The following is a 10000-nucleotide window of genomic DNA, read 5'->3' as shown; positions in this document are numbered from 1 at the left end:
TTCCAGAGGGGCATCTCCTTACATCCTGTTTCATGCAACCATTCAATCACACTTTTCCATTCTAAGTTGTCAAACGCTCCTTTAAAATCGACAAATATACCCAACACATACTTACTTCCACTCTCTTGTACATATTCCCTTACTCTCAACCAAGCACTCTCCGTCGATCGTCCCCTGCGAAACCCATGCTGTGCATCATCCATTCTCTCATTCACTCTCCGTTCATGCCTTTTAACCATCATTCGCTCTAACGTCTTTCCAAGCACAGACAACAGACTTATCGGTCTATAGGACGCAGGGTCCGATCGCGGTTTCTCAGGAGACTTCAGCAGAACGACCACACACGCTTTCTTCCATTCATACGGGAAACACCCATTCCTCAAGCACGCATTATACAAATTCAACAAGCATCCCGGAATCGCATCCCAAATCACACGCAACATCTTCGCTGTTATTCCATCCAAGCCAGGTGCCTTATTCAGCTTCGCTGCCATTACGGCCTCATTCACTTCATCCCATTCAAAGTCTTCTACTTGATTCACACTCTCTTCCATACCACTTACTCCACCTGTCATACCTGAGACTGGAAAGAAACGCTCTAATAATACTTCTGCACATTCTCTCCACGTGGAATAGGTCACACCATCAACATTCAACGATCTCATTCTCTCTCGCTCATTCTTCCCTCTACATACCCTATACACAGGACCCCATGGATCCAGGTTCGTTGACTCACTCACGAAATGTCGCCAGCTTTCCTCTTTCACCCTACACAACTCACGTTTATACTCTTTCATCAAACTTTTATACCTATTCAGTCGCTCATCAACATCCTCGCTTCGTCTTCTTTTCGCTCTCTGCCATAGCTTCCTGCTCTTTCGCACTTTACCTTTCAATCGTCTCAATTCATCCGTCCACCATACAATCTTCCTATCATTCACTCTTACTTTCCTTTTCATTCTTTTGTCGTTCGAATCCTGGATCCAACTCATAATACACTCAAGCATCCTATCCACGTTTGTTTCGTTACATACATCCTGTCCATACATCAACGCATATTCAATCAAATCATTCCTGTATCCTTCCCAGTCTACATCCTTACACACCCATCCCTTCCGCACGCTCGAGGCATTCCGCTGACTCTCATCATACATTATTTCAATCACAATCACATTATGATCACTCACTCCCCAATCACTCTTTACTTCCCATTCAACACGGCACCTGGCTAGAGATTCATTCATCAGAGTGACATCAATGTCACTCTGCCCTGTCACACCCGAGAACGTATAATACGTACTCGGCTCATTCATCACAATCATTCCACTCGCTAACACCCATTCTTCCAGAATTCTTCCACGCATTTCATTCTCTCTACTGCGTCCCCCACCCTTACTAAACCATAGGGGCGAGGTCGCATTCGCATCCATTCCAAACAGCACTCGCTTCCCGTTTACGAATTCTATCACTCTCTCCATATACATTAAGTACGGCACAATGTCACAACCCCATCTACAATACATTGACACAACATACAGTTCGCCAAAGTCTCCCTTGATCCACACACACACACCATACTCATTGGTACATTCGCTCACACACATCACTTCCACATTTACATCACGAACGACCACTGCAGCCTTGGCAGGGTCGTCCTCACAAACATACATTTTCCATCCACTCGGTAAACCTTTCACACAACCTTGCGACACATATAACTCTTGTAGCAAGGCCACACTCACATTCTTTTCATTCATAACAACACTCAAATCACACAATACACTATACGATTTTTGACAATTACACTGCACAATTCTTAAGGATTCAGTCATCGCAGATTCGCGCCTTCTCTCTTTCCAACACTCTCACATACTCAGGACATTCACTCGACAGAACCGAATGGCTCGCATCCTTACCTCTCAACTTACAATTTCTACACACACACTCACTCTTACACTTATCTCTCAGATGCCCACTCTCACCACACTTCTCACACAATCTGTCTTTCACACTGCACTCACGCATCATGTGCCCAAAGGCAAAACATTTATGACACCGCATTACATTCACAAAATCTTTCACCTTGCACGCCCTCCATTTCACATACACACGCTCTTCACACATTAGCACATCACGCATTTTTCTAGTCACTTCAACAATTACATTTCCAACATTCGCACCTTTCTTATTCGTTCTACTCACAACACGCACTCTATCTTTAAATTCCATTTCAGTTACACCAGCAGTCTTTAGGTTCTTCACATACAGTTCATTCATCAATTCGTCATTACTCATTTCATTTTCCACATCATACACAATGACTTTCGGACCCACTCTTTTAGGTGCCTCTACCTTGAGTCCCAATTCCTCAAACTTCCTATGTCCTTTCAGCATATCCATTTCACGTGCACTCGCCGCTTCAATAACAACACCACCACTCCTTGTCTTCCTCACAGCTTTCACTCTCACATTCAGATCACCACTAACATCTTTCATCACTCTCTCTTTCACTTGCTCACTCGTCATTTTTACGTTTTCATCCCTCGCTTTCACAACAACAGCAAACGATCTCACTCTCGGCTTCTCACTCATACCAGTCTTCACTCGCTCAGTCACACTCTTACCACCCACACTCGCTGCACTCCTACCGACCACACTAGCAAAACTCGCTGCTCCGGAATCACACACATGCTCACTCCAAATTTTTCGGCTTTCTTCCAAACGACCAGTCAATCTCTCATTCTTTGCAACCATACCCATCATACACTCTTCATACTCACTCATACAGTTTAAAATAAAATCGGTCGTTGCCTTGGAGACGCGGTTGGATTCCGTTAATAGGAACCTCCGCAATTTCTCCCCGACCTTCCGCATCATCTTCATTTCTTTGTCCTCTCCTTCTTCCTCCTCCATTCTCACATCCTCCTCCGTCACTCTTACCCTTTTCCGCGGACTAAGGCTTCGTGACACAGCCTTCCTTCCTTTCCCCTCTTTTTCACCACTACCCTCTCCTTCCTTCTTCCCCCCCATATCCCCAAGTTTAACAAATTTCTCCATGGAATTCCCACGAGCTGGGACGTTACATAGTCACTCCCCGGGTGACGCCCTTCCCAGGGAGAAGGCTCAAATACTCATGAGGTCGCCAGGTATCATGAGGTGGCCGCTAATGGTTGGTGCTCCCACCAACCCACCCCCCAGCGCAAGTCTGGGGGGTGCCCCATCGCCGCGCACCATAGCTTAGGGTTAGGGTATTTTTTATAGAGGTTTACATCCTCGCAGCCCAGCCGGTTAAGGCAAGGCCCCCGTTCCTGTGAAACATGACCACAGGCTTACGGTGTGAGCACAAACCCCACTAGGGGGTCCGCCGTCCTCCCGTTAGCATAGAGGCACTCACCCTTGGGTAGCACCGAAGCACTACCGAAGGGCATAGAGTGCCTCTACCCCAGCGGACACCACGTGGAGGTGGGAGATCCGACTTGTGCCACACTGGCACCATTCGCCCGCCTAGATAGGGACAGATTGGGAATCTCGTTAATCCATTCATGCGCGTCACTAATTAGATGACGAGGCATTTGGCTACCTTAAGAGAGTCATAGTTACTCCCGCCGTTTACCCGCGCTTAATTGAATTTCTTCACGTTGACATTCAGAGCACTGGGCAGAAATCACATTGCGTCATCACCCTTGAGGGCCATCGCAATGCTTTGTTTTAATTAGACAGTCGGATTCCCCTAGTCCGTGCCAGTTCTGAGCTAAGCGTTGAATGGCGGCCGAAGAGGCGAAAAGGACGGCCGAAGCCGTCACAAGAAGCCTCGCAGCAAGGAAGATCCGTTGGCGGCCAAGGCACGGGACCGAGCTCGGATTCCGGGACGCGACGCGAAGTCGCCAACCGTTCACCTCGCCCAGGCCCGGCACGTCAGCCTGGCCAACTTCCCGACCAAGCCCGACACGCCCCGCTCCTCAGAGCCAATCCTTATTCCGAAGTTACGGATCCAATTTGCCGACTTCCCTTACCTACATTAATCTATCGACTAGAGGCTCTTCACCTTGGAGACCTGCTGCGGATATGGGTACGAACCGGCGCGATACCTCCACGTGGCCCTCTCCTGGATTTTCAAGGTCCGAGGGGAAGATCCAGACACCGCCGCAACTGCGGTGCTCTTCGCGTTCCAAACCCTATCTCCCTGCTAGAGGTTTCCAGGGAACTCGAACGCTTATACAGAAAAGAAAACTCTTCCCAGATCTCCCGACGGCGTCTCCAGGTCATTTTGGGTTACCCCGACGAACACTCTTACGAGGGCCCGATTGGTATGCGGTTCCGCTGCCGGGTTCCGGAATAGGAACCGGATTCCCTTTCGCCCGATGGGTGTGTTTCTTCCCAAATCACGCAAAATTATATAAACAACGACGCATCTGCGACGCAACGACGACACGACTTGCGTTCGATAGTTTGTAAGATTTAACCAAGCAAAAAATAGAAAAAAAATCGCTTTCAGGCGTTCGACAACGTCGCATCACGTCGAACGTGAAGTATCCATCGATCCGAACCGCGATCATTTTTTTTCAGCGTTCAACGTTTTTGTCAATTTATCAATAAAAATGATCATGTTCGAGCGGTGGATTAGGACACAAACACGAAACGACGGCGACGTAAATTGTTATTTAACTGCAATTTTTTTCTCTTTTTAACATTTTTTGCCTTTTGCGCGCGTACGTGCGTGCGAGCGTACGTATGTTTGTCATTTGCGTTCGAAAAGCGTGAATTTTAGGACACCTCATCAACATTAGATTTCTCTTAGGGCTTAGGATCGACTGACTCGTGTGCAACGGCTGTTCACACGAAACCCTTCTCCACGTCAGTCCTCCAGGTCCTCGCTGGAGTATTTGCTACTACCACCAAGATCTGCACCGACGGCGGCTCCAGGCAGGCTCACGCCCAGACCCTTCTGCGCACACCGCCGCGACCCTCCTACTCGTCAAGGCTTCATGGAGAACGGGAACTAAATCCCGTTCCTGCGCACTTGCCGTTGACGGCGGAGTATAGGCGCGACGCTTCAGCGCCATCCATTTTCAGGGCTAGTTGCTTCGGCAGGTGAGTTGTTACACACTCCTTAGCGGATTCCGACTTCCATGGCCACCGTCCTGCTGTCTTAAGCAACCAACGCCTTTCATGGTATCCCATAAGCGTCGACTTAGGCGCCTTAACTCTGCGTTTGGTTCATCCCACAGCGCCAGTTCTGCTTACCAAAATTGGCCCACTTGGCACTCTGATCCAAGAAAAATTTTATCAATTTATATCTCGTGGCTTCATGAAAATTCAAGCAAGCCAGAGATCTCACCCATTTAAAGTTTGAGAATAGGTTGAGGTCGTTTCGGCCCCAAGGCCTCTAATCATTCGCTTTACCAGATGAGACTCGTTATGCGTTCGAGTCGAGTGCCAGCTATCCTGAGGGAAACTTCGGAGGGAACCAGCTACTAGATGGTTCGATTAGTCTTTCGCCCCTATACCCAGTTCCGACGATCGATTTGCACGTCAGAATCGCTACGGACCTCCATCAGGGTTTCCCCTGACTTCGTCCTGACCAGGCATAGTTCACCATCTTTCGGGTCCCAACGTGTACGCTCTAGGTGCGCCTCTTCTCGCAATGAGAACGAGACGCCCCGGGAGTGCGAGGCCTAATCGTAACGAGGCCCATCCTCCCTTAGTCGACTTCACGGACGACTTTCACTTTCATTTCGCCTTTAGGTTTATCAAATCCCAATGACTCGCGTACATGTTAGACTCCTTGGTCCGTGTTTCAAGACGGGTCCCGAGAGTACCCAAAGCAATAGCGTCGCCGACCGGTAATTCAAAGTTTGGCCAGTCCAAGGACTCCGCCTGCCAACAGCCCGCCAGGCCCGGTTACGGCGCTAAGTCCGTACATCCGGTATCTAGACTGGAACGAGCTTGCGGCGGTCCTGGACGCAGTGCGTTCGAGAATTTTGCGGCCCGATACCGTCTGAGTACCGTCGCGCAGTCGGCCGGGCATCCAAGGGGCTGTCATCGTACGCTAAAAGCGACGGACAGTCTTCGCCTCGGGCCTTAGACCGACACGCAACGGGTCGCGACGTTCTACTAGGGGAGAAGTGCACGACTACATAGCCGGAACATTCGCCGCGGGTGGTGTGCCCACGCCGATGGGAAACCCGCCGTAACGGGACCATCCGGGGCACTATCGCACCAACACGGGAGCCAGCTTCGTTGACGATGAATCTCCCCATTCGATCTTTTGGGTTTCTCGGGTTTACCCCTGAACGGTTTCACGTACTCTTGAACTCTCTCTTCAAAGTTCTTTTCAACTTTCCCTCACGGTACTTGTTCGCTATCGGTCTCGTGGTCATATTTAGCCTTAGATGGAGTTTACCACCCACTTAGGGCTGCACTCTCAAGCAACCCGACTCTAAGGAGAGATCCACCCGAGACGCGTACCGGTCGCTACGGGCCTGGCACCCTCTATGGGTAAGTGGCCCCATTCAAGATGGACTTGGACGCGATTCGATGTCTCGGGATAAACGGATCCTCCTGAACACTACATTTCCCAGCGGCGTTAACCGCGGGATTCAGTGCTGGGCTCATTCCTGTTCGCTCGCCGCTACTAAGGAAATCCTTGTTAGTTTCTTTTCCTCCGCTTATTAATATGCTTAAATTCAGCGGGTAATCTCGCCTGCTCTGAGGTCGTCGAAATTTTATTATTTCTTTTCAAAGTTATACCACAAACTGTACGCTCTTTTCGGGGTTTCGACACGTAATACGAAAGGTATATTAATACCAACGACGCACAGGGATTATGTCGTTCGATTTTTTCCTTGTATCGTTCGATAACCAACTATTTTTCTCTTTTCGGATCAACACAATATCGTCGACTACTCGAAGGTACGTACGAGCCAAAATGAAAGCTCGGTGTCTCCTCTCTCTTTTGTTCGACAAAAGAAAAAAGGCACTTAAAACGCCGCATATTCGGGCAGGCGGGACAACGACAAAAAAAAAAAACGACGACGACGACGTCCGGTTGTTCTCGACTCGCGTCGGAGTATATATGTATATATTATAATCGGATATATCTTTTTATCTATCCAGGGCGCGTTAAAACAAACGACGAGGAGAGACTACGACAACGAGGAGATAAAGGTCGGACACCTTTTCTTCTTACCCTCGGCGCGCTCTCGCACACGATCGTTTCATGTTTCTTTTGTCCCCTAAAGGATACATATACCGTTACAACATATTTACGTTCGAATATACACTCGACGGTCGATAAACCGTAAAGACGCATCGTCCGATACGTTTTTTCTTTTGCTGTCGCGTTCCGACGCAAAATCCCAAGAAAAGGGCGAGAATGCCAGAGACAGCCATGTAAACCATCGGTGACTTATCATGGTCCAGAGAATAAAGGGTTAAAGGAAAAAAGAAATCCCATTTTTAACGTGCGTGGTACACCTTCGTCGTGTATATATCGTTCGATGAAACCACGAGCGCACAAAAGGAGGAACAAAAGCGTTTCGAGATCGATCTTCGGTGTAAATGTCATTGTTCATTTGCGTTCGACCGTTGTTCGATAAAAGAAATTTAACACACGAACAACAATGAAGGGAGACTCTCGCAAGACGATCACCAAATAAGCGTTTATCGTTCGATCGGTCCGGGTTTTTCAACGTCCGTCCGGCACAATTATGCACTTCGAGGACTGGACGACCGGAACCCGTATTGGGATCGCGCGGTCTTCCGCTTCTAATCAACGACAACGAAGCGATCTGCGCTTGTAAATGTTAAAAAAAACGTGGCGAAGCTACGATCTCGTAATAATTTAACCGTGAAAGAGCTTCCGTCGCACGTTTATTTTTAACTTTTCCCCTCGTTGTATAAACTTTCGCACCGTCGAAAAAAAAATTCGACAATCATTTCAGACAACGTCGGGAGCGCGGAGAAACGCCGTAAACACGCTCTACTCTCGGCTTGCTTCCTTCAATTGGTGTCTAACAATTCTCTCGCAGGGCGAAGAATCATTTTCTCTCTCGTCTAAATATCCTTCTGTAGTTAGGTGTTTTCGACTCGGGAGCGCTCTTTCACGGGCGGTCGTATATGGTCTCTTTTAGGGGTTTAACTAGAAACCACGACTCACGCAAGCCGAGATAAGCGCATTCCGCCGAGAAGATCCTAAAAACTAAGAATTGCGAGATATACGAAAATGTTCTTCTGTCGCCTGTGAAAAAAATGAACACTAGCAAAGAGAGGGCGAGACACGAACGTTCCATTTAACATTCTCCGCGTCAAACGCCGACGAAATGTCCAACCATCGCTCGTACGTTTTCGCCAATTTCGCAAGTTGTTCTCTCTCTCGCGTTCGACCATCGGATCCCGCTCCGAAACGTTCGACTTTTCGGCGTTTAACAGTTTCGTTTTATCTAGTCGAACGACGAGCGGTACCGAAAAAAATTTAACAATGAAGAGAAAACCTTTTGCTGCTAAAGGCAAACGCAAGCAGTCTTTAGTTATATAAACGACCCTCAGCCAGGCGTGGTCCAGGAATTGTATCCGTGGACCGCAATGTGCGTTCGAAATGTCGATGTTCATGTGTCCTGCAGTTCACACGTTGACGCGCAATTAGCTGCGTTCTTCATCGACCCACGAGCCAAGTGATCCACCGTTCAGGGTAATCGTATAAAAATTTTTGTTCATATTTAACAACTCAGCGTCTGAAAACCAGTATGTACGTGATTTATTTAACCTGGTTTATAAATTCGTTCGATTGTCCATAGAATACTAACTCCAATCCAAGCGCAAGATCGAGTATCGGTATTCGGACGTCGTCCCGTCATAGCTCTGTTCACAGATTTACCCGAGCTGATTGATGATTAAGACGACACGATAACGTCCATGGACGGGTAAAGGACCGTATAAAACTACAGAACCGCCGATGAAACAACGCTCTGTGACGCATTTCTCTTCGTGCGGCGAGTTTTCAGTCCGTTCCGGGTGGTAAAGTCATTCAAAAACCGTGGAAAATACGAAACGCGCTGTCGCGCGTAACACAGAGTCTCCTGCTCGCTGCTTACATATATTGGACGTCTTGGCGGTATCGCGAGATTCAATACGGACACTCCATGGCCGGCGTCAGATCGGTCTACCAACGAAGGAGACTACGCTATCGTTTTCGCTTCTCAGCCGGTCCGTAAAGCGATACGTTACCATATCGTCCGTCGTAAGCAGGCGGACTCTCGTGAAGTTGCGACTTCGTTCGTCGAAGCGGTTTCGTGGTTCGATTTCCATCGGTTACCCGGACACCCCCCGCGTGAAAGCCTCCGTGTCACACTCTAAATTTCGTTTCTCGTTTAACACGAAATAGAGAGAGGCTAAAAGGGGGTGTTCCCTTTGGTCCAAAGACAAAATTTATAGAGAGAAAGAAAATAAAATGAGAGTCTCTCACGAAGCGGGCGAAAAAAAAAAAACAAGAAATTTAACAATTTTTTTTCGCAAACCCATGCATTTCGTTACCAAACGTCCCAAAATATTTCTTTATATTCTCTCTCGTGTTTTCACACGGGGTCGAGAGAGTACGCAACACGAATCAAGAATAAAAATTATAGAAAGGAAAGTCCGATAAGAATATTTCGAGATTCTTATAACCTTCACCTCTTCCTTACTTCTCCGAAATCTCTCCGCTTTCCTGGCGCGTATCTATTTAACAATTTCGATTCTCTCCTCCTTTTAACTCAGACGTCGCAACGAACGGGTACACCATGCATACGATCCATTTTTTACATAACGAACCTTCTGCCGGTAAAATTCGCGACAGATTCATTTATGTATAGATATATTTTTATATGAGAATGTTCGGGATTTTCCTTCGTGTTCAAGTTGAACATTCTTGTTACGACGACTTTTTGTATTTATCGAAGGATCGTGCGGTACCCGTTAATAAGAAGTAAACGACGTCCCGGGAGAGTCGAAACCTTTCTTATAC

The 10000-nt window shown here is 47.7% G+C and overlaps 1 non-coding gene and 1 pseudogene across 1 annotated transcript; both read right to left on the bottom strand.

Moving 5' to 3' along the window:
- Positions 1 to 3474: 3474 nt before the first annotated feature.
- Positions 3475 to 6717, bottom strand: LOC143266444 (large subunit ribosomal RNA; annotated as a pseudogene).
- A 1820-nt stretch (positions 6718 to 8537) lies between these two features.
- LOC143266439 (5.8S ribosomal RNA) lies at positions 8538 to 8692 on the bottom strand. Its single transcript, XR_013041423.1, has one exon. It is a non-coding gene; the product is annotated as a 5.8S ribosomal RNA (ribosomal RNA).
- Positions 8693 to 10000: the final 1308 nt, after the last annotated feature.

The sequence above is a fragment of the Megachile rotundata genome, unplaced genomic scaffold (assembly GCF_050947335.1).
Source record: "Megachile rotundata isolate GNS110a unplaced genomic scaffold, iyMegRotu1 scaffold0744, whole genome shotgun sequence".
NCBI lineage: Eukaryota > Metazoa > Arthropoda > Insecta > Hymenoptera > Megachilidae > Megachile > Megachile rotundata.
Note: the sequence above shows the minus strand (reverse complement) of the source record. Positions and strands in the feature narration are given on the sequence as shown.